General features: G+C 39.8%; 1 protein-coding gene across 3 annotated transcripts in view; it reads left to right on the forward strand.

Annotated features, from left to right (window-relative positions):
- The window catches only part of SMAD9 (SMAD family member 9), a 52,582-nt gene that overhangs the window by 5,499 nt on the left and 19,470 nt on the right, over window positions 1–27,613 (forward strand). Inside the window, exon 1 of one of the 3 annotated variants that reach the window (XM_032496283.1) lies at window positions 25,389–27,420. The exons of the other annotated variants lie outside the window; for them this stretch is intronic. The gene's annotated coding sequence lies outside the window, so the exon portion shown is untranslated. Of the gene's footprint in view, window positions 1–25,388; window positions 27,421–27,613 lie in introns of those variants that run through there. 3 annotated transcript variants of the gene reach the window in all.

A 27,613-nucleotide genomic window follows, 5' to 3' on the forward strand; every position in this document is an offset into this window, starting at 1 on the left:
ATGTTTGTCAAAGACAAACCTTTGTGCACATAAATGCTTCGCTTAGGATTTATTGGTTATTATGTGTTTATGTGGAGCAGTCATTAGGTGTTGCTGTGCAAACAATGGCAGGTTGGTGCCTGGTTCTTGCTTCCAAGAAGTGGCACCTCCTTTCTATGGTCATTGATACAGTTTATTGCAAATATGAGTTTAAAAGAAAATTTTTTAATACTGTATTGATTATGTCTTGGGGTTTTAAAATGTGATTTTTGTGGATGTCATAGTTGCTTTAGAAAGTTTATATATTTGGTTATTCACTCAACGTCATTTACTCTGTGCCTGCTGTACCTAAACCGCCTGTGATAGGCCCTGAACCATGCCTTTGGGACCACCTAGAAAGGTAACCACATAAAGTAACATAAAAAAATAAAATCCTAGTCTCCAGGCTTTCTTAGCTTAATTAGAGAGGGACAGATCAGGAAAGCAAATATCAAAATGTTCACCCCAGAGTAAGATTTTTTTTTAATGCAAAAAAATTGTGATCTATTAGGATTTCTCCAATTTTTCCTGGTTAGAATTCCATTTTTACTGTGTGTGAATTTTGAGTCAGTCTTGACAAGGGTAATCAGAATGGTACCATTTGGGATTTGGGACTCTAACTAGAGGTAAAATAGAAGGCAGTGTGGAAATAGGGATTCTGGCAGTAAGTCCTTGTGACAACTGAAGGATGCTGACGCTGTCCCTAGGCCTGGAATCACACCCCTGTGTCCTCCAGGAGAGCGAGCCATTGCTTCTCCGACCTCCCCCTCCCCCTCTGCTGGTTGAGGAGGGAGTCTGCACAGCCCCTTCTACAGAAAACCTCCCCCGGGCCTTTTACTAACAGTTACTATAATGTACCTGTCACCAATAATGTGTTTAGATTTCTGTCTCCCCCTGTAGACTATTCATCATAGAGGGCAGGGGCTATGTTTTCTCTTGAAATGCGGGGGAGGCATTTGGATTTTAATCTGTAGGCACAAGAGAACTATTCAGTGTTAACCTGTGGTCAAAAGAGAAATACTAAAGCGTTTGAACAGGAGAATCATGTAATCAAAGGGGTGTTTGAAGGCCAGCGAAGACCAGTTGAAGTGGCATGGTGTGTCTGAAAGCCCATGTTACCACCTAGCGAAGCTGGTGAGACGGTGGTTGACACACCATGAACACCTTTGGCAGCTAAAAATGTGAGCTTCCTCGAACGGCCTTCCGTAACACAGCTCATTAGTGGTTCTTCTCCATCAGTTTATAATCTCACCCTTCAGGCAGCCTTTGGCCAGGAAACTCAACCTCCCACAATACACAATCAATAAAACTTTTTAAGTTGCCCACACATCATTTTTAAGGACATTTGAATTGTTATTCATAGCCATTTAACACTTTGGAGCTCTTCAAGTACAGCTCGGTGTTCTCCATAACATCACCTCAAGTAGATGGACTATGAAACCCACAGGGAGGAGATGCATTATGTAATTCTGCCTTTCAGAAGAATTTATTGTATCACATCAGCAAAGCAATGGGCTTTAGGTCAGCAGTTAACTATTGCATAGGGTTTAATAATAGAATGGTATCGATGAAACTGGATTTTACCTTCATTCAGGCATCATTTATTGTGCACCAGACCTGGTGGTAGGCTGTACGTGGCGTGGCCTGTGGCTTTTAGAAGGAGCTTGGCATCTCTGGGGAAAACAAGAAGACATAAGGAGTCAGGTGTGATGGTGCTTTTGTGGAGGTCGGTGCTGGGTGCTGGGTGCTTGGAGAGCCCAGAGGAGGTGTGTGGAGCTGGTTCACAATGCAGCCTGGGGGCCACGGGGAAGTGGGCTTCCAGCTCCATCCTGAAGGAAGAGCAGGATGTCGCCGCACACAGGCCTCCTGGGCAGAGGGGAGGGAGTCCGGGCCAAGGGAGAATTGATGAGGTTGGGCATGTAGTGGGGAGGCCAGCGTGTGAAGAGTCTGGTTTGAAATTAGACACTAGAAGCATCGAATCAGCCCTTGCCCCGCAACAGTATTTACTGTTGTTTTTCATATAAGATATATAAATGCATACTCAGAGTAACAACTTGGATGACAATATTTTAAAGCATACACAAAGCACTTTTAATCCCAGCCCCTGGAAGTCGTCACTGTCCGTTCAGCTGCAGACTCAGCCAGGTGTGACTCGGGAGCAGAACAGGGTCAGCTCTGCAGTCCCAGTGACACTGCTGATTCACTCCAAGCTTGGGAACCAGAAAAACATGCTTGCTGTTTAAACTGAGTTGAAAATAGTTGCAAATAAGGCCCTGCGCGATCGTTTTTGTACACCGAACTGGTAACACATCTATTTTGGCAGACAGAACTCTTTTTTGCTTGTTGCTTGTTCTCTGTTATGTTTTGTACAGACGCAGTTGCTGGACAGTCGAACTGAGTTCAGTTTTCACTTCATCTCTGTCAGGGTCCGTCTGTCTTCTCTCCTTCTCCCTCTTTCTGTCTGGTCCTGGAATTATATAGAAAGTATATATTGTGGGTTCAGAATTTCTTTTTTTTTGAAGTTATAGAATATTGTAATCTAAATTATACAAAATTCAGAACATCTCCCATGAAGTTACTCAACAGTCTGCAAGAAAACTCAAGAAGATAATTCACTGTATGGGCTCAGAATTTCTATCCACCAGCTCTGCTGGCTGATTAATGGCAGCTGATTGGAAAGAAAATGATGGCGTAATTTTAATTCCTAATGAAATGCTGATATGTTGAGATGGTTGAGATACTGTATTTTTGATGTGAACGTTTATCTTCACCTCACCTTTTTTCCCCTTCTTCGCCTCTGATTTGTATCTGAGATTTTTTTTTCTTTCTCTTTTTTCCTTCTTTTTTGGGACACCTTTTATTTCTACAATGAGGAATGCAGAAAGAATAAGGAGAGATATAACTACTTGTTGATAATAAAAAAGAGTATCCTTACATAGTTTGCAGTTTTCAAATTGCTTTTGTACACATCCTCTCAGTATGAAAGGTAACAATTATTGTTTTGGTTTTACAGAGGAGGGAACAGGATGGAAGTGGTTAGTTACTTAAAGGTCCCAGTTAGTTAGGGATGGAGCTTGACTCAGGTCTTCATCCTTCAGTTCCTGTTTTTAATTCATTACATCATGTAGCCTCTTGCTCATGGAGTCACTAAATTAAGGACCTTTCCAAAGTTGAATAATAAAATATCACACTTGAGGGGTGGCGCACAGTGTTTCCAAGCATAGGCTGTCAGTGGGAAGGGTAGAGGTTGGAATGCTAGAAACTTACGCCATTATCTTCCTGAGGTGGTGTTGATAGTCTCTAAGTGTTATGAGTTGCTTACTCTTAAAATGTTTAATCTTGCTCTGAATATTCAAAATACTACATATTTTCCCCTTTTTCTGAGTGTTAGAAGCAAACATTATTTTTAAAACCGTACTTCCCTCTTCCGCCCCAAACTACCACCATCAGAGAAAATTGATATGTTTCTATGAATCGGCATTAAGTGGAAGAAAGGATCTGAGAGGCAGGCAGGAAGCTGGGATGTCACAGAGCCGTGACGGCCTGCAGTGAGTGTGGGCTGCTTCCGGGAGACTAACCTACCTGACGGGGCCTGGGTGTGTGTGCAGACTGCCCAGCGTTTCATCTGTCAGGGATTCCAGTTTCTTTCAAGGCTTCTGTGTACCAGTGGCACATTTCCCAATGCAAATTTAGAGTTTTAAGAAAACCTTCTAATTTTGGCGGAGGGAGGCTTTAAATTTGTAAAATCCCTTAAAGGTGGTGAGGGAGCAAATTATTAAAACATTCGGAAGAAGACTTTTCTTGTGATAAAATACACATAAAGTTTACCATTTTAACCATTTCTAAGTATACAGTTCAGCGAGTTGCAAATCAAATGCACAATTAAGTGCATTCACATTGCTGTGCTGCCATACCTCTCCATCTCCAGGACTTTTTCATCTTCCCAAACTGTAACTCTGCACCCATTAAACAGAAATTCCCCACTCCCCTTCCTCCCAGTCCTGGTAATCTCTATTCTGCTTTCTGTGTCTGAGTTTGCCTACTTTGTTTACCCCATGAAAGTAGAGTATACAAAGTTTGCTTTTTGTCTCTAGCTCATTTCAGTAGCCTAATGTCTTCAAGTTTCATCCAGGTTGTAGCAGGTGTCAGAATTCCCTTCCTTTTTAAGACTGAATAATATTCCATTATATGGATAGACCACACTTTGTTTATCCAATCATCTGCTGATGGACACTCAGGTTGTTTCTGACTTTTGGCTACAGTGAATCATGATGCTGTGAGCATTGGTCTACAAGTGTCTGAGCACCTCTTCTCAGTTCCTTTGTGTTCATACCTAGGAGTGCAATTACTGGGTCATATGGTAATTTGGCAGTTAATTTTTAAGGACCTGTCAAACTGCTGAGCCATTTTACATTCCTACCAACAGTGCACAAAGGCTCTGATTTTTCCACGTCCTTGCCAGCACTTGTTGGTTTCTGTTTTGTTGATAACAGCCATCCTAAAAGGCATGAAGTGGTATCTTATTATGGTTTTGATTTGCATTTCCCTAATGATTAATGATGTTGAGCACCTTATCATGGGCTTATTGGCCATCTGTATATCTTCTTTGGAGAGAGATCTCAAGTGCTTTGCCCAATTTAAATTGAGTTGTTTGGTTTTTTGTTGTTGAATTATTTATATATTCTGGATGTGAATCCCTTATCGGTTGTGTGATTTCTTTGGAATGTGGTTTTTATGGAAAGTGTCAAAAAAACTACTATAAGTATTTTCCACCTATTTGTGTATATGACTTTTCACATTTAAGAATTCTGTGGAATTTCATAACATAATAGTCATATAAATAAAAGGAGTCAAATTCTTTTTTAAATTGTTTCTAAGACCCACTAATCTTAGGTCACATTAATTTTAAACAAATCACGGTTAGATTAGAGGATATCTAGCCAGCATGAGAGGTAACAGTCCAGTGTGTGATACAACATTCAGTGACACAGCATTTTTTCTGCAAATGAGATTAGAAGGTCCATTTAGCCTTGTAGCTCTAGACATTTGGATCGCTGAAGAAAAATTAGCTGCCATCCCCTGCAGTCTGTTTTTTCCTCCTCAGATCCTCCTCATTTCAGAGATTTTGTTTAAGAACATTGTAAATCAACTAGATTAGAAATAGGAATTTTTAAAACTTTCTTCTAGTTCTGCTTTTGACATATTGATCCATTGATAGTGCTACTAAAAATCCAGCAGCAACTCTTAACTAAAAACAAAGATACTAAAAAAAAAAGTGTAAGACCTTTGAACAGGATAAGGACAATAAATATTTTTAGTCTCACTTATATGTGGAATCTAAAAAAAAAAAAAAAAGCAGAAATGAAAAACAAAAAACCAAGGTCATAGATACAGAGAAAAGATTGGTGATCACTGCAGAGGTGGGGGGGGTAGGGGCACAATAGGTGAAGAGGGTCAAAACGTATAAGCTGTCAGTTATAAAATAAGTTATAAGGATTGTGCTATACAGCATGGTGGCATATGATAATACTGTCTTGTATTGCATATTAGGAAAGTTGCTAAGAGAGTAAATCTTAAAAGTTCTCATCACATGGAAAAAATGTGTATAACTATGTGTGGTGACAGATGGTAACTAGACTTACTGTGGTGATTATTTTGCAATATATGCAAATGTCAAATCATTATCTTGCACACCTGAAACTAATGTAAAGATGTATGTCAACTATACTTCAGTTAGGAAAATAAGATTGTTAGGAAGAATAGACTAGAGGAGAGGAAGAGAACAAATAGAGTAGAATGACCGGGGGTCAATTTGAAGACATGAAGGTCTTGTGGGGAGGGTAGAGCTCAGTGGTAGAGTGCGTGCTCAGCAGGCACGAGGTTCTGGGTTCAATCCTCAGTTCCTCCATTAAAATAATTAATTAATTACCTTCCCCTTAAAAGGGAAAAACAAAGTCTAGTTCAGCTTTTCTGAGCCCTAGCTCCACTGGCCTTTGGGGTCGGATGATTCTTCATTGAGGGGTGCCGTCCTCTCTCTGTTGTAGGATGTTTAGCAACATCCCTGGCCTCTACCCACTAGATGCCAGGGGCACCTTGTCCCTCCAGCCCAGTTGTGGCAAAAACGCCTCCAGATTTGTCACATGACCCATTGTGGTGGAGAGCGGGGGCGAAAATGCCTCATCTTCCTAGTCTGGGGTAATAAGAGCCTGAACTGAGTTCTAACAGCAGAATGATGATAAAAAGAGGATAACAAGTGAAATTTTGAGTAAAACAAGTTTCTGGTAATTAATTTTATGAAGCAGTTTCTATTTCCCAGGCACCAGCACTAGGAGACATAGTCATTTAGCATAAATAATAATAAACGTTTATTAAATGCTGATTTTATGCGAGGGGTTGATAGTAATAAGTATTTCTTAAATGCTGATTTTATTCGAGGGATGGGCGTGACAGAGATAAGTAAGACGGTCTCTGTCCTTAAAGACTTTGATGTTTAATAGAAGAGAGACATATGAACAAATAAATTACGATCCAAAATGAAAACAGTGCTGCGTACAAGCTACAGACTGAGAGGACAGTTCTGTCTGGGGACATCACAGAGGCACTGGTACTGGGCTGGGTTTGAGGGATGCGTAACAGTTTTGCCTCCTGGACACGGTTTTGCAGATGAGGCGGTGAATTGCATATGGTCTTTGAGTCGCTTAGTTAAAGACCAAGTTGAGGCAAAGCTCTCTCCAGACTGTCCCCTCTGCCCAGGGAATAAAACTCCCAGATCATAATTAAACCTGGGGTGATGGCCTGGAGCAATTGTGCATTTTCCCTGAGGCTTTGAGTAGAGCATTTAGCACCTGGCAAATCCCAGAGCTGAGCCATTTTAGTGATGGTTTCTGTTCTTCACATATTGTCTTAAATCATGATCACATGAGGAGGTATGTGTCTAATTCCCATAACAAATCAGACTTTATGCCAAATTATATCAGCACCACCTTGTTGATTTTGAGAAAGTCAAATAAGAGGCATTTTTGAATCCTCTGGTGAACAGTTTCTTTATTAACCAGTAGGTGTGCTGTAATGGAACCTAGAAACAGATGGGGCCATGTGGCTTGATTTGTGAAGTGGCAGTATATTCCTTAATCTCATAGCAGCAGTATCTGGTATTATGCAGGACAAAATGCAATTATTCAGTGGCAGTGTACAAAATAGAGTGGAGTTCTTCATGCTGCCTTAATTATCTACATTTAAATTTCTTTATAGAGAAAAAGAAAGTAATGAGCATCAAAGAAAATCCCTAATGCATTTCTCTTAAACTGCACTGCGTGTATCCTAGCTCTGCTTTTTTTCCTCTGGCTTCTGTCCCATTAGTAACAATAGTGTTCAGACTTGCTGATGTCACTGCCCACTTCTGTAATTTGACTAAATGTGATAAATGTGTTTATTTAAGATTTTGTTCAGAATTTGTTTAAAAGGTCAGTATGGGACTTTTGCATTGCAGGGTATGTTTCCCAATAGGATTATAAAATTACACTAATGTATCAGGAATAGTTATTTACATATACTGAAAGCTCTGGAGACTGACGGTAGGATGCAGACCTCTTTTCCCTCTCAGTTCAGAGAAAATGGTTCATTGTTATTCTGCATCATCTTACCTGATGTCGTGTTTTTGAAAAATATAAAATGTTCAATGTGATAGCAACGAAGTGACTTTTAGCCTTAGTACGTTTGAATTACTGAAGACTGACTCACACAGCAGAATGTCTGCTGCTGCTCCTGCCTCCTGACAATAAAGTTTTGAAAGGGTCCCTTGTCACTGGAGCCCAAGCCTCAGTGACCCCACCTTCCTACTATTGCAGCTCTCCTCTCACAGGATTTGATCAACTGTGGTCTTGTCTTCCTCCCTCCTCTCTCCTTTCCTCCTCTCACCGCCACAGTTTTCTCTGAGCTGTGGATGATTCTGTCTCCTCAGGATCCCATTCATTCATTTAGTGAATACTAAGCATCTATTATGTGATAAACCCGATTCTAGGAGCTGGGCTACAGCAGTGAACAAAACGGACAAAAACCCACGTCCAAGTAGAGCCCCTGTTGTAGTGGGAGAGAAGAGACAATAAATAGTAAAAATAAATAAAATACAACACAGTCTTGAAAAAGGAGAGAATAAGGCTCATGCTTCCCAGTTGCAAACTACAAAGCTGCAGAAATCAAAATAGTGTGGTAGTTAGAGAGATCAATGTCATAGAATTGAAAGTTCGGAAACAAAACCAACCATCTGTGGACCTATGGCTGATTGATTTTTGACAAAGGTGTGAAGACCACTCTGGAGAAAGAATAATCTCTTCAACAAATGGTGCTGGGACAACTGGGTATCCACATGCAAAAGAGTGGAGTTGGACTCCTGTTTCACACTGTACACAATAATTGCCTGAAAATGATCCAAGACCTAACTAAAAGAGCTAAAACCATAAAACTCTTAGAAAAAGGCACAGGGGTAAAATATTCATGACTTTGAATTTGGCAGTGAATTCCCAGACAGGACACCAAAAGCACAAGTAATAGAAGAAAAACTAAATAATTTGGACTTCATCAAAATTAAAAACTTCTGTACATCAAAGGGCATTATCATGAAGGTAAAAAGACAACATACAGAAGGGGAAATATTTGCAAATCATATATCTCAGTGTCTATCCAGAATATACAAAGAACTCTTTATATATTACAGTGCAACACAAAAAGACTATCAATGCAATTTTAAAACGGGCAAAAGACTTGAACAGACATTTCTCCAGAGAAGACTTGCAAGTGGCCAACAAGCATATGAAAAGCTCACCACCATTAGTCATTAGGGAAATGCAAATCAAAGCACAGCGAGATAACACTTCACATCTACTAGGGGGATTGTAATGGACAGAGACCTGGAGAATAACAAGTGTTGGTGAGGATGTGGAGAAATTGGAATGCATACATTTCTGCTGGGAATGTAGTTTTTCAGTTGCTGTGGAAAACATAAAATTATCATAGGACTCAGCAGTTCCACTCCTAGGTGTATACCCAACAGACCTGAAAACAGGAACTCCAACCAATATTCACAAATGTCCATAGCAACATTTTGTTTTAGCAGTTACTCTGAAACTGTTGAAAACCAACTTGTAAAATCTGTACAGGAAGTGATCAAAATCTATTTTTTTCAAGTTATGGCACAAGAAAGTATTATAAGTGAAATAAAAATGCTACTTAGAATTAAAATTGAAAGTTGAATATCATTCTGACTACCACAAACATTGGAAACAATATTTAATAACATGAAAATGCTTACAGTATTTCATTCATTGAAAAGGTCAGAATATAAGACATCTGTGAACTAATCCTATTTTTAAATGTTTATTTAGAGGAAAGACTTCAAAATTCATAAAAATTAACAATGATTAGCATTTCTGTGTGAATGAACAGTGGTTATTTAAGCCTTCTTTTTAAGAAATGTTCCCATGTTTTTCTAGGGTTTTTTTTTTCTTTCATGAACACAAAATGATTTTATATTCTGTGTAGTCTTCTAGGCTCTACTTTGTCATTTAACTTTTTATCTCTAAGAATAACCCTTGTTTGTCAGGACAGTGAATGTATTTTTATTACTCTCTAATGTTTCACTGTGAGATTATTCCATCTTTTATCTATTCGTTCTCTAGTTGATGGGGTTCTATAACCCAAAAGGAGAGAGACACAATCGCTCTCTCTTTCTGTATCTATGAATCTATCACCTCAAAAACTTCAGGATACCCTACTTTTCCCTCCTCTGAGCAATGACTGATAAAAATCCAGTCTTTTTTTTTTAAATGCTGTTAGAACCTAATAAATTGATTGTCTTAATCATTTGTACTTGAGGATTGAAAACTAGGACCCACACCAGGTTGTGGAATTGCTCAGTCTAATGATACGCAAATTTCAGCTTCGAGAGCTGATAGCAGATTGCTTCCCAAATGCTGATCCATCTATTCAAATCAACTTTTGTTAATTACATTCTTATCAACACTTGGTACTTCAGACAGAGTTAGGTTTTCAAAAAGAAGTCTATTAACTTAACAAACCAAGTGAGGACAGGTTAATGATTTTTGCTCACGTTCTAATCTTACGACTAAAAATTTCTAGCCAAATAAAGTGCCAGGATTTCTGGAAGACTGGGGAACACTGAGTTTTTCTGTATTCTGCTTGAGTTCTTGCTTGGCAGTGTCTTCACATTCTCTTTGCTTAAAAGTACATCTTGCTGTAGTTGCTGTTTGTTTTGCTGCTCAAGTATGCAAGTCGTGATCTACCTCAGTTGTGGCTTCATGCTGGATTATTTTAACTTTAAGCATCACTGAAATATTATCTGCCACGTAACAATTAAACCGACTGAGAAAACAGCTATGTTGTCCCTGATGCATGGAACACATTTCACTCTAAAAAGACTGAAATTTTTATGGACGGTGGTGATGTTAGTTTTTAAAGCTCAAAGGATCAGTTAAGCATGAGCAGGCTGTTTGATGGAACGTTTTGGTTGATTTTGTCAAAATGCACTTTTTTGTAGACCCAGCCCGCCATCTGAGGCTTCACAGAGAGAACTAAGCTAGCTTGTGGCTCTGGTCATCATTTTTAAGTTGGAGGATGTCTTTCGTGCTGTTTTCTTTATACTTGCTAAGGGAGTGCCTCTTTGTGAAGGGGCACCTCCTCTTGGCTCTTGCCGTGTTTATGACTCCTTAGCATGTAAGAAATCTACTTGTTAGTCTAGATTCCGTGACTAGATCTACAAAGGAAGAATTTTTGCTCTGCGCCATGATTGACTTCATTATTCCTGGCTATCCTCTTGGTTAATGCGCAATCAGCCATAACCCTGTAAGGCATTTTCCTTATGTCTGTCTGACCTGGGTGACTCCAACAGGAGGTAACTTCCCTCCAGAGTTTAATCTTTCAAGCCAGTGATACAATCAAGCCTAGTCACCTGGTAATGCCATGTTGTATATACTGCAATGATATTATCATCATCTTTGACAAAAATGTTTCCAGTGTGGTCCTGCAGCCTGTCATGCTCCTGGGCGTGTGTTCTTCTGGCTTGAGAACATACAGAACTCATTACAACAGATGAGCTCACTTTTACTCCAGCCCAGATTCAGTTTTTCATTTTGTTTTGTTTTGTTTTTAGTTTCTGGAATTCTTTCTCAACAGTGAAAATCCAAATCTTAGATCTAAAAGAGCACTTGCTTGCACAATGGGAAAGTAGCACTTAACAGATACCAAATGTAGTGGAAGGAGGAGGTGAATTTTCAGCGCAGAAAGATTGGGAGTCAAGGCAGTGTCATTTCCTCAGTTACACGGTATCTATGTGTTCAGAGAGAGCACGCGGAGAAAAGTGTAGCAAGTTGGAGCAGCTCAAGTTCATGTCTCATGGTCCATCCACAGGTCTAGGGGACAGGAAAACTGTCCTGGAGGTGCCAGTTACAGATTGTGGGTCTTGCTGGGCCTGGTACAACGAAGAAAATAGATTGCTTTTGGGCCAGACCAGAGTTTTACACTCTCTGCGGTGAAATCACTCTGTTGCCACCTATATTTAAAATGGAATAAAACAAAGCAAAATTCCCCCATCAACCACTTGGTAAAGCCAAAAATAGCCCCCCATTTATCTCTTGTTGCATTTTTAAGACTCTAAATATTTTGACATAGTTTAATGGCATTGTGTCCTGACTGAGATTCTTTTAATTCCTTGGGTAATTAGGACTTTGAATCTGGGAAGCTATTGTGTAATTTTAGCACACAATGTAGCACCCAGTGCATTGTAGAGACTCAGTAAATATTTGTTGACTGAATCAAAGAATGAATGAAAATGTGCAAGCTACCAGTCATAAAATAAACAAGTCACAGGGATGTAATGTATGGCCCAGGGCTGTAATATACAGCACAGGGAATAGAGTTAGTCATAGTAACTTTGTATGATGTGTAATCTGTGGAAATATCGAATCAGTATGGTATACACCTGAAACTAATATGATGTTGTAAGTCAAATATACTTCAATAAAAAAGAAAGAAGATGTTGAGGATTATTTTAGGATGGACATTTGAGAGGGATTTTTACAAATCATCCTCACTCCTAGTAGTGCACCTAAACACAGGGGACAATAGTGAGATGTCTTTGGTGGTACCAGGCAAATGGACATTCATTCTTCTACAGATTTGCGTTTTCAGGGGAACAAAGTAGGAAGGAGGAAGAGTGGAAGGTCACTTGTGTTTTGCACAATTACAGGCTGGAGTTATGGAAATAAATTTTTAAAAACCTTTTTTTTTTTTTTTTTTTGAGTAAGCCCCCTGTACATTATTTGTGTGTTGACGTATGAGAGGTTCTGAATGAAAAATAGGGAAAGTTTTGAAAAAACAGGTTTCTGTCCTCTCTGTGGCCTGGCTGTGATACATTGTTCCTACTCTGCCACCCAATCACATTCCCCAGATTTGGGCTGAACTGTGTTTACTGAGAAACACACACATTTATTGAGGGCAGGAGGTGAGGAAGCTGAATGTGTTTAGTTCCTAAACACTCATCAGATTTAAAAATGACACCCAGTCCAAGGTGTCCTGGGGTGACTTTCTAACAGTGAAAAGGTAGAAATATACCTCCTTTCCTGTAAAACCAATTTCAAAACATCTATTTAAAAAAGGGAAATATCCCTTTTCTGAATTTGAGCTAAGTTATTCTACATGGATGTCATCTGATATTTAGAATAATACAGTTTTCTGAAGGACACACCGGGAACATTTTTAAAAAGTGGTTTATTGCTTACAAAAATGCTGGCACAGTTGTAAAATTCTTAAAGTTTTAAGGATATTTGGTGTTTTGATGGGCAAAGTGTTTAAAAGATAAAGCATCCCCCAAACTAATTTGATTTGTTCTGCAGTTTGCTAACAATGCTGTTCTTTTGTGCCCAACGGAAATGTTTAGATAAGATGGCCAGAATGCATTTTTGGAGTTCTATTTTAGAAGTAGCAATGTAAGGTGAGATCTCTTAATTCTACTAAGGAATCTAGATTGTTTCTGACTATTAGATATACTTTAAAAGTAAAATTTGTGAAGTTTAACATTTCATTCTAGAAGCCTCAACATAGAGAACTTGGTAAATGTTTCCTGAATGAAAGGGTATTTATTCCTGAAAAAGCTGTACGTAAATCAGATTTTTGTCATTTGAATCATACTTTTACATTCATTATGATTCATTTTGTAAGATAAATAATCTCTCCCAAATTTATATTTTTGGTAAACCCAGATTTTCATAGGTCAGAATTGCTGAGAGTAAGGGCACCTTTAAGATGCTTTCAGTCCTGTAAGATCTGGTTTATTCTCTTTGAGGTTGCTAAGATACAGAAAGTTTGTTTTTTCTTTTAAAGGGCAACAGTTATTCACCAGTTTATAAACAATCCAGTAAAAATAAATTTCTGAGGACCTTCAATTTGTAATTGATAAATCACTCATGCTGAAATAGTTGACCTTGATTCTATTTTCCTTAAGAATGTGGGATGTTGTATAAACACATTAAAAGTCACAAATATATAAGAGGGAGGAAAGAAAGAATTGCACTGTTGGTAATTGATGATATACAATTTTGCATACATGAAATTTGAATCAAAGCATTCTAATACAAATAAAGAACTGGGTCTAAATTAAGAATAGGCTGTAAGTAACACATAGTCTATTTTGTTGCAGCTCGATTTGGGTCCTACTGTGAGTTAAAGACCTATTTCCTTCCTGTTACCTTGTTTCTCTGCTGGGTTCTGGTGCTGTAATTCAAGTTTTAAGACAAGTTAAGAGATCCTGATGAAGTTTGTCTCTTTGTAAGATGTTCCCTTCCTGTTGTCCATCTGGGAGTGCAAGAGTTAACCTGGGAGTAAAAAAAAACATGGTACCACATTTTACGGTAAATAGCAGACCACCTTCCGAACAGATGCTGGAACTCCAGTCTTCTTGTAGTTTTAACAAGAGCTGAATCAAGATCTGTAGGTAACACAGAGAGAGTAATCACATGGTACTGCTTCAAAATATGTGGAGGAAATGTGGGGGGAAAACAACCTACATTAATAAAAGGTTCATACAGAGAGAAATTCAGGTATAAAGCTGAATCAATGCTTGGAAAAACAATGGGCAAAATATTTCCCAGTTTCTTGCAGTTCTTTTCTCAGTTTTCTATTGGGATATTTCAGATACTGGAGGTGTTTTTCAGTTGATACAAAAGTCAGAAAGTACAGAAGTAACGTGTCTTCCACCCTTCTTCTCTCCAGCCACCGTGTTCTTTCCAGAAGCATCTAATGTTGTCAGTTTCTTGTGGATCCTTTGAGTACTGAAAGTACTTATCTCCAGTTTCTTCCTCTAAACTATTATATTAAAGGGTTCAGAAAGCAATCAAGTTAATCACTCCTTTCTTTAAGGAACACGAATTCTGTGTATTAGCACTCCAGATTGCCCTTTGACTTCCTGATTTCCAAGTGCTGAGTGGCATGATCATCACAAACACACACACAAATTTAGAAGCATTATTTTTTTTCCCACTCGAAGGCATTGCCTACATTAGCAGGAATGTGACCAACTTATATTTTGAGAGTGTGTCGTGATATTTTTGCAAGACCTACAGATAAGTGCCCAAGAACCTGCTTGGCTGTCCGGCTTCTTTATCCAGCTCCGGTCACCCTCTTGTATCATGAAGGGCAAAAGAGCTCAGTGCTAAAGGGCCCAGGTTTCAGTCTGAGCAATGAGCAATGCTTCTTTTCTAAGAATAGATCTATTTTTTCTGAAGCCCTCGAAGTGGGACCCTGCAGTGGCTTTCTTGTCTGCCACCTGGCAGACCGGCCCCTGTAGGAGCTTGTCTGTGGTGTTCTATCCACATTTCAGAACACACCCTCTCTTCCCATTCTCTCCCCACTTCCCACCTTTTTCTCACTCCAGGTCTCTCATCCCTCCTCCCAGTCTTACTGGGGCTTCATCCAGACGTTGACCTTTCCGAGGGAATGCTCCCTTGCGTCCAGTGACCTGATGGGCAAACCTACCCGAATCTGCCCCATGCTCCCCTCTCCCCTTCCGTGGACCCACTTTCTCTGTCTTTTGCAACGTGAATCTCTCTCTTTTTAAACTAGTTAATTCTTCTCATTCTGTAAGATGCTCTCTAGCAGACCCATCTGAAAAACACAGAACACTTTGCTGATTTCCACCTTCCCCAACAGCTACCGCCCCCCTTAGATCTGCTATGGTCTCTCATCTGCATGGTGGTGTCTTCCCGCTGGGCTCCCTGCTTCCTCTCCCATCCAATTCATTCTCCACATAAGCAGCCAGTGTGACCATTTGAAGATACATCAGACCATTTAACTTCTCTGGTTTTTAAAAACCCTCAGAGGCTCCCCCTTTGCACTTAAAATAAAATTCGCTTTCCATACATTGCCTTCAAAGTCCAGCACAAGCTGCCTCCAGCCCCACCTTCACGGCTCACCTCCTTGGCCACACAGGCTTTCTGTCAGTGATCCAGACACACCAAATTCTCCCACCCCTATGCCACCCTTTCAGAATTTCTGCCTGAAATTCTTATTCCACAGCTTCTGAAGAAGCTGGCACTTTCTCTTCTTCTCTGTTTATGATCGAACTAAACCTGGGTCTTCTCACCCAATGCTCATCAAAGCCAATCTACGAACACCAGGTTGTGGTGAAGGAAAGCACAGTATTTATTGCATGGCCAAGCAAAGAGAATGGCGGCAGCGCAATCTCAAAAGACCCGAACTCCCTGATTGCTTTAATGGAAAGGGTTTTTAAAGGCAAAGTGAGGGAGAGGGTTGTGGGGAACATGATCAGCTCATGAACAATTCTCTGATTGGTGAATGGTGAGGTAGCAGGGTGGTATTTTGGGAATCTCAGTCATCAACCTTCTGGTTTCAGCCGGTCTGGGGTCTCCATGCTAGTGGTCAGCATGCAGTTAACTTCTTCCACCTGATGGGGGTTTTAGTGTCTGCAAAACAATGCAAGGACATGGCTCAGATTTTATCCATAGCCGTTGAGGAGGGACTAAAAGTCCTTGACTTTGTTTTATGGCTAAACTGTTATGATTTTGTCTTGCTTGACTGCTGTCCTGTGTTTCTGCCTTTTCTCACTTCTCTGATTAAATTTTCCTTCTTTGCAACTTGGGGAAGGCCTAGGAAGCTAAAGCTTTTCTAAAAACAATAGGTGGGGGACATGGGGGCAGGGTGGGGGGGGGTGGTCCATCCCCTGGAAGGCCTTACAGGGTCCTGCTCTGTTCCAAGTTTAATTGTTACCTCCTCGATGAGGTCTTCCCTGGGAGGTCCAAGGACATCCCTGGCCCCTGCTTTTATCCATTGCAACACCACACTTGTTTCCTGTACTTCCTTGTACTTCCCGGTTTGTTAATATTTACTTGTTTAATATCCAAACAAGAGGTAGGGGCAAGGACCACGTCTGCTTTGCTCAGCACTAGGCAGTGCCTGGCACAGGTGAACATTCACAGTAGGTGTAGTTATTGAAATGTATGAAATATGAATACTGGTGAACAAATGAGGCTTGGCTCTGGTTTCTCCTTTAGATACAGAGCCTGTTCCTTTGGGACAGAAGCCAGTGCTCTGGTTGTACTCCATGCCACTTTAGAATCACACCGTTGGAGACTGAAGAGGACTCAGAGGGCTTCTAGCTTGCCTTCCTTCCCATGCACGCCCCTTCCTCAATCAGCCAGCTCAGACCCAGCTCAGACCCGGCCTTGGGTCCCAGTGCTCTGTTGCTCCCAGGCTGAGCGTGGTGGGGGAGACACCCATTGTAGCTTTCCTCCCATCTCCTTTGGGAGCCAGATTATGGTACAGTTGCTAAGGGTGTGGGTCTGGAGCTGGATTGTGGGGTCTGCATGCTAGCACTGCTCCTTACTAGTTGTGTGATCTTGGACAAATTACTTCATTTCAATGTGCCTCAGTTTTCTCGTAGATAAAGTAGGGTTAATAACCACCCACAGCTGAGCTGTGATTCAGAGAGTAAGTGCATGTGAAACACTTGCCATGACAATATTTAGGACATGTTAACATTATCCTTTCTTACCTCTACTTTGTTTTCATTATCTCCACTAACTTTAGTCTTTAAAAAAATTTTATTGTAGTGAAATACAAATACGTAAAATTTACTGTCTCATCCATTTTCAAGTGTGCAGTTTGGTGGTATTAAATACAGCCATAACCACCATCCTTCTGCAGAACTCTTTTCATCTTACAAAACTAAAATTTTATACACACTAAACAACCTGCCATCCCTCCCCTGCCAACCCTTGGCAACAAGCATTCTAGTTTCTGTCTCTAAGGATTTAACTGCTCCACGTACCTCAAATAAGTGGAATCACACAGTATCTATCCTTTTGTGTCTGGCTTACTTTGCATAATGTCTTCAAGGTTTATTCGTATTGTAGCATGTCTCAGAATTTCCTTCCATTTTAAGTCTGAGTAATACCCCGTTGTATGTATGCATCACTTTTGTTTATCTGTTCATCTGTCAGTATGTATTTGGCTTGTTTCTACTTTTTGGCTATTGTAAATAATGCTACTATGAATATGGGTGTAGAAGTATCTGTCCGAGTCTCTGCTTTTAGATTTTTTGACTATATACCCGGAATTGGAATTGCTGGATCATATGGTAATTCTACATTTAATTTTTTGAGAAACCATCATATTGTTGGCTCCAGCAGCTATATCAGTTTACATTCCCACCAATGGTACACAAGGCTTCCAATTTGTTTGCTAACATCTATTATCTTCTGAGCTTTGGGGTTTTTTGGGTTTTTTGGGGTTTTTTTTTGATAGTAGTAGCCATTCTGATGGTTGTGGGCGTATCTCATTGTAGTTATGATTTGCATTTCCCTAATGATCGGTGATGTTGAGCATCTTTTCATGTGCTTATTGGCCATTTGTATACCTTCTGTTAAGGTCCTTCAGACATTTTTTATTCAAGTTATTTGAATTTTTATGGTTGAATTTTAACAGTGCTCTATATATTCTGGATATTAATTCCTCATCAGACATGTGATTTGCAAATATTTTCTTCCATTCTGTGGGCTGCCTTTTTACTCTGTTGATAGTGTCTTTTGATGCATAAATTTAAAAAATGTTCATGAAGTCCAGTCTGTGTATTTTTTCTTTTGTTGCCTGTACCTTCGGCGTCATGTCTAAGAAATCATTGCCAAATGCATTGCCATGAAGCTTTTCCCCAATGTTTTCTTCTAAATTTTTATAATTGTAGGTCTTCTATTTAAATCTTTAATCCATTTTGGGTTCATTTTTTATATGGTGTTAGTAAGAGTTCAACTTCATTCTTTTGCACATGGATATCCAATTTTCCCAGCATCATTTGTTGAAAAGATTGTCCTTTCCCCATTGAATGGCTTTGACACCCTTGTCAAAAGTCACTGGACTGTGTATGCAAGGGTTTATTTCTGGACTGTCTGTCCTATTCCACTGGTCTGTATGTCTGTCTTTCTGACATTACCACAGTTTTGATTCCAGTAGCTTTGTAGTAAATTTGAAATCAGGAAATGTGAGTCTTCTGGCTTTGTTCTTCTCTTTCAAGATTGTTTTGGCTATTCAGGGTCCCTTAAGATTCCATATGAGTTTTAAAATGAGTTTTTCTATTTCTGCAAAAAAGCTTTATTGGGATCACTTTGGGTAGTACTGACCATCTTAATAATATTAAGCTTTCCTGCCCATGAACATGGGATGTGTTTCCATTTATTTATGTCTTCTTTCATTTTTTTCGCCAATGTTGTATAGTTTTCATTGTACAAGTCTTTCACCTCCTTGGTTGATTTCTAAGTATTTTATTCTTTTTGATGCTACTGTAAATGGGATTGTTTTGTAATTTCTTTTTCAGGTTGTTCATTTTTAGTGTATAGAAATGCAACCGATTTTTGCGTGTTGATTTTGTATCCTTCTTCTTGGCTGAATTTAGTTGTTAGTTCTAACAGGTTTTGTGTGTGTGGAATCATTAGGGTTTTCTATATACAAGATTGTATCATTTGTGAACAGAGATAATTTTACTTCTTCCTTTCCAATTTGGATGCCTTTTATTCTCTTTCTTGCCTCATTGTTCGAGATAGGATTTCCGGTATTATGTTGAAAAGAAGTGACGAAAGTGGGCATCCTTGCCTTGTCTCTCATCTTAGAGGAAAAGCTTTCAGTCTTTCAGCATTGAGTATGGTGTTTGCTGTGGGTTTTTCATATCATGGCTTTTTATGATGTTGAGATAATTTACTTCTATTCCTAGTTTACTCAGTGATTTTTCATGAAAAGATGTTGAATGTTTTCAAATGCCTTTTCTGCTTCAGTTGAGATGATTATGTGTTTTTTCCCCTTCATTCTGTTAATGGGGTGTGTTACACTGATTGATTTTTGTATGTTCAATCATCCTTGCATTCCAGGAATAAATATGACTTGATCATGGTATATAATTCTTTTAGTGTACTGCTGTTTATAATTGTTATTTTTTGCTGTATTAAGCCTTCATTAGTATGTAATGTCCTTCTTTATCTGTTGCAATATTTTTTAATTTAAAGTTTGTTTTGTTTGATATTAGTATAGTCACCTCCTGCTCTCTTTTGATTTGCACTGGATATATTTTTCCACTCTTTCATTTTCAATCTACCGTGTCTTTGAATCTAAAGTCAGTCTCTTGTCGACAAAATATAGTTGAATCTAATGCTTTTATCTATTTGTCAATCTTTGAGGGTTTAATCCATCAATTACATAAGGTGATTAATGATAAGGAGGGGCTTCTTCTAGTTGGCTATTTGTTTTATATATGCCTGGTAGCTTTTTTGTCCCTCATTTCCTGAATTACTACCTTCTTTTGTGTTAAGTGAAATAGTTTAAATTTCTTTCTCATTTCGTTTTGTGTATATTTTTTAGCTATTTTCTTTGTGGTTACCATGGGGATTACATTTAACATTTTGAAGTTATAACATTCTAATTTGAATTTATACCAGTTTAACTTCAATAACATACAAAACCCTGCTCCTTTATAGCTTTGTTTCCATCCCTTTGGGTTGATGATGCCCCAAAAGTACATCTTTATACATTGTGGACCTCAAAACATCAATTAATAATTATTTCAAATGCATGGAGTTACAAACCAAAGTTACAATAGTATTAGCTTTTAGGCTAATAATTAAAACACATTATTCTCTTAAATCACATAGAAAACCAAAAGTGGAGTTGCAAACCTGTGTTACAGTAATATTAGCTTTCATGATTGCCCCTGTATTTACCCCTTACTGAGATCTTTATTTCTTCAGATGGCTTCCGGTTACTGTCTTGTGTCCTTTCATTTCACCCTGCAGGACTCCCTTGAGCGTTTCTTCCAGGGCAGGTCTAGTGGTAATGAACTCCCTCAGCTTTTGCTTATCTGAGAAAGTGTTGCTTTCTCCCATACTCTTTGGACAGTTTTGCCAGATAAAGGATTCTTGGTTGCCTTTTTTTTTTTTTTTATTTCGAGCACTTTGAGTTAGGCCAACTTTCTAATGGCCTTGGAAACTTTTCTGATGAGAAGTCTGATAATCTTATTGAGGATCCCTTACGTGTGATGCATTTCTTTTCTCTTGCTACCTTCAGGATTCTCTCTTTATCTTTGGCTTTTGAAAGTTTGATTGTAATGTGTCTTTGTGTGGGTCTCTTTGAGTTCTCTTTCTTGGAGTTTGTTGAACTTCTTAGCTGTTTATATTCATGTATTACATCACATTTGGGGAATTATCAAGCATTATTTCATCAAATATTCTCCTTCCCTTTCTCTCTCTCTTCTTTTTCTGGGATTTCCACAACACATATATTAGTCTCTGTTCTCTTTCCTTTGATCTTTTTTTCTTTCTGTTCCTCTGCTTGGTAATTTCCACTGTCCTATATTCAAGTTCACTGATACTTCTGCCAGCTCAACTCTGCCTTATTTCATTTACTGTACTTTTCAGCCTCAGAACGTTTTTGTTTCCTTTTAGATTTTGTCTTCTTATTGATATTTCCATTTCCTTCCTACACAATCTCCTTGAATTTCCCTACATCTTCCTTTAGTTCTTTGAGCATCTTTAAGATGGTTGTTTTGACATCTTTGTCTAGTAGCACTGCCAGTTAGGTTTTTTTCAGGCACGGTTCCTGTTGATTTCATTTGGGATAGCCATACTTTCTTGTGTTGCTTGTATGGCTATGATTGCTGTTATTGAAACCTGAACTTTTGAATCTAGTAATGTGGTTAACTCTGGAAATTTTCCTTTGCCAGAGTTTGCTGGGTTTTGTTATTATCTTTCTTTTGCTGTTTTTGGTTTTTTGATTATTGTAGGCTATGTCTGTGCCAAGGATCAGCCTGGGGTGTTAACTATAGGTCTTCTCTGGTCTCTTCTGAGCCTGCACCTTTGCCTAGGCACGCAAGTCACTTTGTAATTTTCCCCCGTATATGCAGTTGCTTTTTATGTCCTAATCATTAATGTCTGGCTCTCAAAAGGAGAAAAAGAGAAAAATAAAAAGGAGGATGAGGTGGAGAAAGGGTGTCAGCCTTTTAAATGCCCCACTTCAGCTGGAGGGGGAGGGCTTGCAACAGTTTAGGGGGGTGCAAATCAGTAGCTGCCGCCCAGTTTGCAGTTCTGTGATCAGAATCAGCAATCAGGACCAGAGCCCAGATCCGCAAAGTCTGGAGGACAGGGTCCTTTTTGCCTGCCTTGGCTCCCTGTGGAAGCTGTGCTGCTGCCAAGGGGTGTGGACTAGGCAACGGCTCCTTGTGCCAAGACCTGAAATTGACCCAAATTAGTCACAATTTACCATCCAAGCCTTCCCCTGAAGTTCCTAGCCTCCGTTTGACTCCAGAGTTCCACAGTAATCACATTAGACCGATTCTGCTAGTGTAGTAGTTGTCTAGAAGGGAGGGCAGATTTCTGGTGCTTCATACTCTGCCATCTTCTTAGGATTTGTTTCCTCTAATCCTCTGAAAGGCCCTGCCCAGCACCCAGTTTAGTCAGAACAGCCCGCCGTTCTCCTCAGTCTCTTCAGCTTGTGCCCTTCTCTCTCTGACTGTCTCCTTTTCCTCTGTCTTCTAATTCAGTGGTTTGTTTTTCATTTGTTCAGTTTGTTTTTTTACCTTTTGATAATCCCAGGTTCTTTTAGGAATTTGAAGAAAAACACCTATGGACTGTCTGCCTGGAAAAATCCATGTCTGCAGAATCACCCGACATGAGCAGACAATTCAGAGATCCATAGTGCCCTGAAACCCCACCATGGGAGCCCCTGTTATAAAGATGCATGTCTGTCATCTTTCCTTGACACTGACAGGCCAGGTGAAGTGAGGACAGATTTGAGTGAATTAAATATACATCTGTGTATTTCTCTGTGTGGGTCTGTGTGTGTGTTTGAAGCCTGGTTTCTCTTCAAGTGTTTATAGTAATAAGATGTGATATATATACATATATGCCAGTCGTGATGACAGTCATTTTGTAAACGGACAGTCCTTTAGGTCTGTTTTACACTATAAAGCATTTATTGCCGTATTAATTACTGGTATACAAAAAGTAAGGTAAAAGTAAGAAGCAGTCAGTCCCTTTAAGGGGGTTAAATGTTCCTTTAGCAAGTGTGTTCAGATTCTAAATTTTGGTAATGATCTGTTTTATGGAGGGGATACCAGGATATACTTAACGATGGCCATGAATTAGAGGGTCAACACTGATAAGGTTGAAAAATTTAAAAATAAAACAAATAATGAAATACCAGTGTTCTGTTATGAATGTTTCTGGAGTGGGCCCTTGCAGAATTGACAAATGCTACCTGATCCTCGCGCTGAACAGGGTGTACAGCCTGATAGGTGATGCAGACTTTCCTTGGCCACATTGACCGAGAAGCAGTGCCCACGAAGGATCAGTTCAACGGTTCCATGTCCAGAGCAGACAACCAAGATATCCATCTTAAACAGTATTTTTTAATTTTATTTTATTTAGGGTTGAATTCACCAATTGACTCTTCCAGTGAAGCCAAGTAAGTGGAAATAATCTTGAGTAACTGCTAACAGGAGTTGAATTTAAACTGACAACTTAAGAATAAAAGAATCAGATCTCCCAAACTTTCATGCAGCCTGGCAGATTGGATTTTCGTGTGGAATTGTGTACAGTTAAATCATGCTATGTGCTTGTAGTCAGTGCTGCTTTCTTTTAAGTGGTCCTGTTTATTTAAACAACTTGAAAATGAGAAGTTGTTTTGCTCACTCGGTCGGGGTTTATTGTAAAACTCGGATGCCAGAGAAATAAAGTGCAGTATTGTTTTTGTGCTGTGAGTGCATGAACTGGGGAAGGCCTGGTCATGGTGCTTTTTCCCTTCCGCCCAGACAAGGAAAGCTCTGATGGTCAACAGGTGGCATTGGTGGATGTCTGGCGTTGACATTGGTGGATGTTTGGCGTTATGACGGCCTTGATGATGTTGCTATAAAAGGTGGCAAACACAGTAATGCCATGTGTACATTTTCGGTCTTATTTCTTAGCTGTGATAAAAATAATAATAATAATAATGCCAGAAAGAAACCAAAAAAAGCTGGAGAGAAAAGTGGGCACTGTGTTTTGTCAGTAGATGGCATTTGTCATAAAAAGAGTCAGTTTGATAACCGTGGGAAGACGTTGTTTTGCCCAGCTCTGTGCAGTCTGGCTTCATGGCTGCAGGCTGGCCCCCAGAGCACCCAGGGGCAGCGGCCTCGCATCCCCTGCTGTGGGAGTCACACGATCCGCGTGGCACAGGCAGCCAGCAGCCCTGGAGTCAGGGGCCCATCACCCAGACAGACCCTTCCAGCGAGGCTGAGCCCCATCTGGATCGGTAGACGAGGAAACGAGGGGCCCCGGAGGGACCACAGGACTTGCTGAAGATCAGGCTCAGGTGGCTGATTAGGACACGATTTTCTTACAAAAGTGAGAATTTAACCATAGAAAAAGTATTAGGAAAGTATCCTAATCTACTAGTTTAGCTTATCTTTTAGCTGTGACTTAAATGCTTCTAAATGCAGCTTAGAATCCTTCTAAGATCATCTTCGGAATCCTCCCAGAGCCCCCACGCCCCCCGCCCCTGGGTTGGGCCAAGGCCTCTTCCTCCTCCGTCATCTCCTGCCTCTCTCTTCCTGTAGCTCTGGTTATATTTTGTACAAATTATCTGGTCATGTTTTTGTTTATAAATCCTCCTTGTACATTCATCTTTATGGTTTATTTTGTTTCATTCTTTTTTGTAGTTTATAGGAACAGAATAACTGTAAGCAACAGTCACACCCCCCCCCATATTTGTGATAGTTTAAAAAAATTTTTTTTTATTGAAGTGTAGTTGATTTAGTGTTAGTTTTAGGAGTATGACAAAGTGATTCAGTTATACATTTTTTTTTCAGATTCTTTTCCATTATATGTTATTACATGAAATTGAATATAGTTCCGTGTGCTATACAGTAGGTCCTTGTTGTTTATCTGTTGTATATATAGGAACGTGTGTCTATTAATCCTCAACCCCTAATTTATCCCTCCCCACCCTTTCCCCTTTGGTAACCATAGTTTGTTTTCTACATCTGTGAGTCTGTTTTTGGTTTGTAAATAGAATTTGTATCATTTTCTTAGATCCCATATATGAGTGATGTCATATGATATCTGCCTTTCTCTTTCTGACTTACTTCACTTAGTACGATGACCTCTAGGTCCATCTATGTTGCTGCAAATGGCATTATTTCATTCTTTTTCTATGGCTGAGTAGGGTGCTCTTTGTTAATTATTATGGTGAGTCTGGCCAGTGGTGTTTCCAGGATGTTGTGCTAAGTTAGAGCATATAGTCTATGGGAACCTAAATTGTCTGACAGGTGGGAAACTGTTCTGAATCAGACTGACACTACTGAACAAGCTTGGGTGGGGTGGAGGGCCTGCACTGTTGTCAGTGTGATGACCACCTGGAGATAAACTAGGACCCTTTGTCTACTAGTGGCTAAAACATTATAGGAATGAGAATGGAATAAACTTTATGAACTCTAAACCCCACCCCTAGACAAATAGGAACTAGTAAAATACACAAGAACCTGAAGCCTAAATGTCAGTGAGATTTCAAGTTTGATTCATTTTTTTTAACATTTCATTTTCCTATTAGAAAATATATCAAACAAGTGTAGAGAATCATACTTGAACATCTGTGGACTCACTACGAAGCTTCATTAAACTTTAACTTTTTGATATTTCGTCTTTTTCCTTTCCTACCCAGAGGTCACTTACGAATTTGGCGTTTATTACTCAGAGGTTCTAAATTTGACTCTTTGGGGCCTCCTCCCATGCGAGGGCCTCTGCGTAATGGGGCAGGAGCTGTGTCTTGTAGCAGTAAAATCATAGTTTTGGAGCCACTGTGAGACTCATAAAGATTTGAAATGTGGCAGCAAGATCAGACTGCAGAGCCAGGGTTCCCAGATCCCAGGTTCCTGACTAGCTGGGATTTCCCCAAGGCACGAGGAGGGACGGGGCCCCTGAAAGTCACTCATCAAGGTGAACCTCAAACAGACACCGCTGGAGGAAATGTATGGTTTAGGGGTAATGCTTTCAAACGTTTTGTGATTGTAACCTGCAATACCGAAGACATTTTGCATGATGACCCTTGACACGCACACATGTACACACACACACACACACACACAGACTCAGATACCTGCTCACACACATACACACACGGAACACCTACCTCTGAATGAAAGATTTTGGTGAGATAGTACCTATTCTTCCTTTGTTAGCTGCACTGCTATACAGTCCATTTTGTTGTTTTTACAAAAGCTGTTTTGTTCCAATAAATTGATTTCATAGGCCATTAATAGATAGGAACCCAGAGTTAGAACAACAGCAGCCACCCCCGGTTTGGAGCACTGTGCTTGTTTCATGGAGCAAAAGGTTTTCAAAGGGTCTATTTAGTTTAACTCTGCTGAACATCTTTATAAATAGCTTTTTCTCTACTGCTGACCTAAGCTTAAAGATTTATGCCACAATTTACTAATAACAAATCTCCTGCAAAACTAAGCAGGATGCAGAGCTCTTTGGGGGTTCGGCTGCCCCTGTGTCCTGTTACTTCTCCCCGTCGGAGCTCCCGACCCTCTCCAGCCTTTGCTTCCAGGCAGCCTGTCTCGACTAAGTAAACAGAGCTCGAACACAGTGACTTAACTATACTTTATAAATTCATGATTGTTGAGCCACAAAATCAACCTTTCCAAATAAAACTGAGCGTAAGTCAAACTGCCAGGAGAAAAAGAACAGCTATCGGGGCCCTTAACTCTCCTTTTCGCCCTGGTTTCCCTCTCTCCATACGATGCTAACTGAAGTCTGTTGGAGGAATACAGTGATACGTGTTGCTTTGTGTTTACTGAAGGTCACTGATTTGGGGGGAACTGGGCTGCCATCCTCCTCACAGAGCTGCCTGCTGGTGATCACGACTTAAGGAGGGGGCCGTTGATAGAGCGCCTTTGTTCAAAGCCGGGTATGGAATTGTATTCAGAAAGGTGCAGCCGTCCCTCTAGGGAAGCAGAGGAGAAAATGAGATGTAATGCATATTAAACAAGCTCTTGTTGAAGACGATGGAGCTAGATTGATTCCAAGATACTGAGATGAGTCAGCTTGCTTCAAAACGTTACCAACAGCCACTTTAAACATTAATTAGGTAGCTGGTTTCTAAGATCTGGAAGAAGCGGAGGGTTTTGTTTAAGCCAGCTGTTTCACCGCAGAGGAAGGGCATCTCTAGCTCAGGACGTGTAAATGGGCCTGTTGAATAACTGGGAAAGAATGTGTCCTTTGGGGGAGAGGGCAACGAAGAATGCAAGTGATTTTCAGGGAGGACGAACGTGACAGCAGTGCTCTTTTGTGGACTTGTTTGTCTGTGACTTTGTGTAAGTTCTAGAAATTTTTGGTCTTATGACTCCTTTGTACTTTTAGGAATTATTGAGAGCTCCAAAGAACCTTTGCCAATGTGGCTTATATATATATATTTTTCCAACCATTTTAGGAATTAAAACTGAGAAACTTAAAAATGTTTACTGATTCATTAAAAGATGATAATAAACCCATTATATAGTAACATAAGCATTTTTATTTAAAAAAACTAGATCTTTCCCCCAAATACGGAAAAGGGTGTTACCGTTTTATAATTTTGCACGTCTCTTTCGTGCCTGGTTTAATAGCTGACTGACGCTTGGATTCCCATGTCTGCTCTTGCACAGTCTGTTGTGATGTGTTGTTTGGGTTGAAGTACATGAGGAGAATCTTGCACACACAGGTGTGTATCTGGAAAAGAGAGGGCCCCACAGCCCCCAGGAAGGGGCTCGGAGACTCCCACACTTGGAGAACCACCGTCCTGTAAAGTTGGAAGAATTTATGAGTGGTGAGCTTATTAGCGATCCTGATTTTTCTCTTTTTCATTTCTGTACATTTTGTACAATGAGGATGGATCACTTGTGCAGACTGTAACTGAGAAAGAAGAAGCATAAGTCTGTTGAGGAAAGATCACAAAGGCCCAGGAAACCCAGGCAGAAACGTTTATACTTGGGAAACCAGGGAGCCACTGTGATTTCTCT

The sequence above is a fragment of the Camelus ferus genome, chromosome 14 (assembly GCF_009834535.1).
Source record: "Camelus ferus isolate YT-003-E chromosome 14, BCGSAC_Cfer_1.0, whole genome shotgun sequence".
NCBI lineage: Eukaryota > Metazoa > Chordata > Mammalia > Artiodactyla > Camelidae > Camelus > Camelus ferus.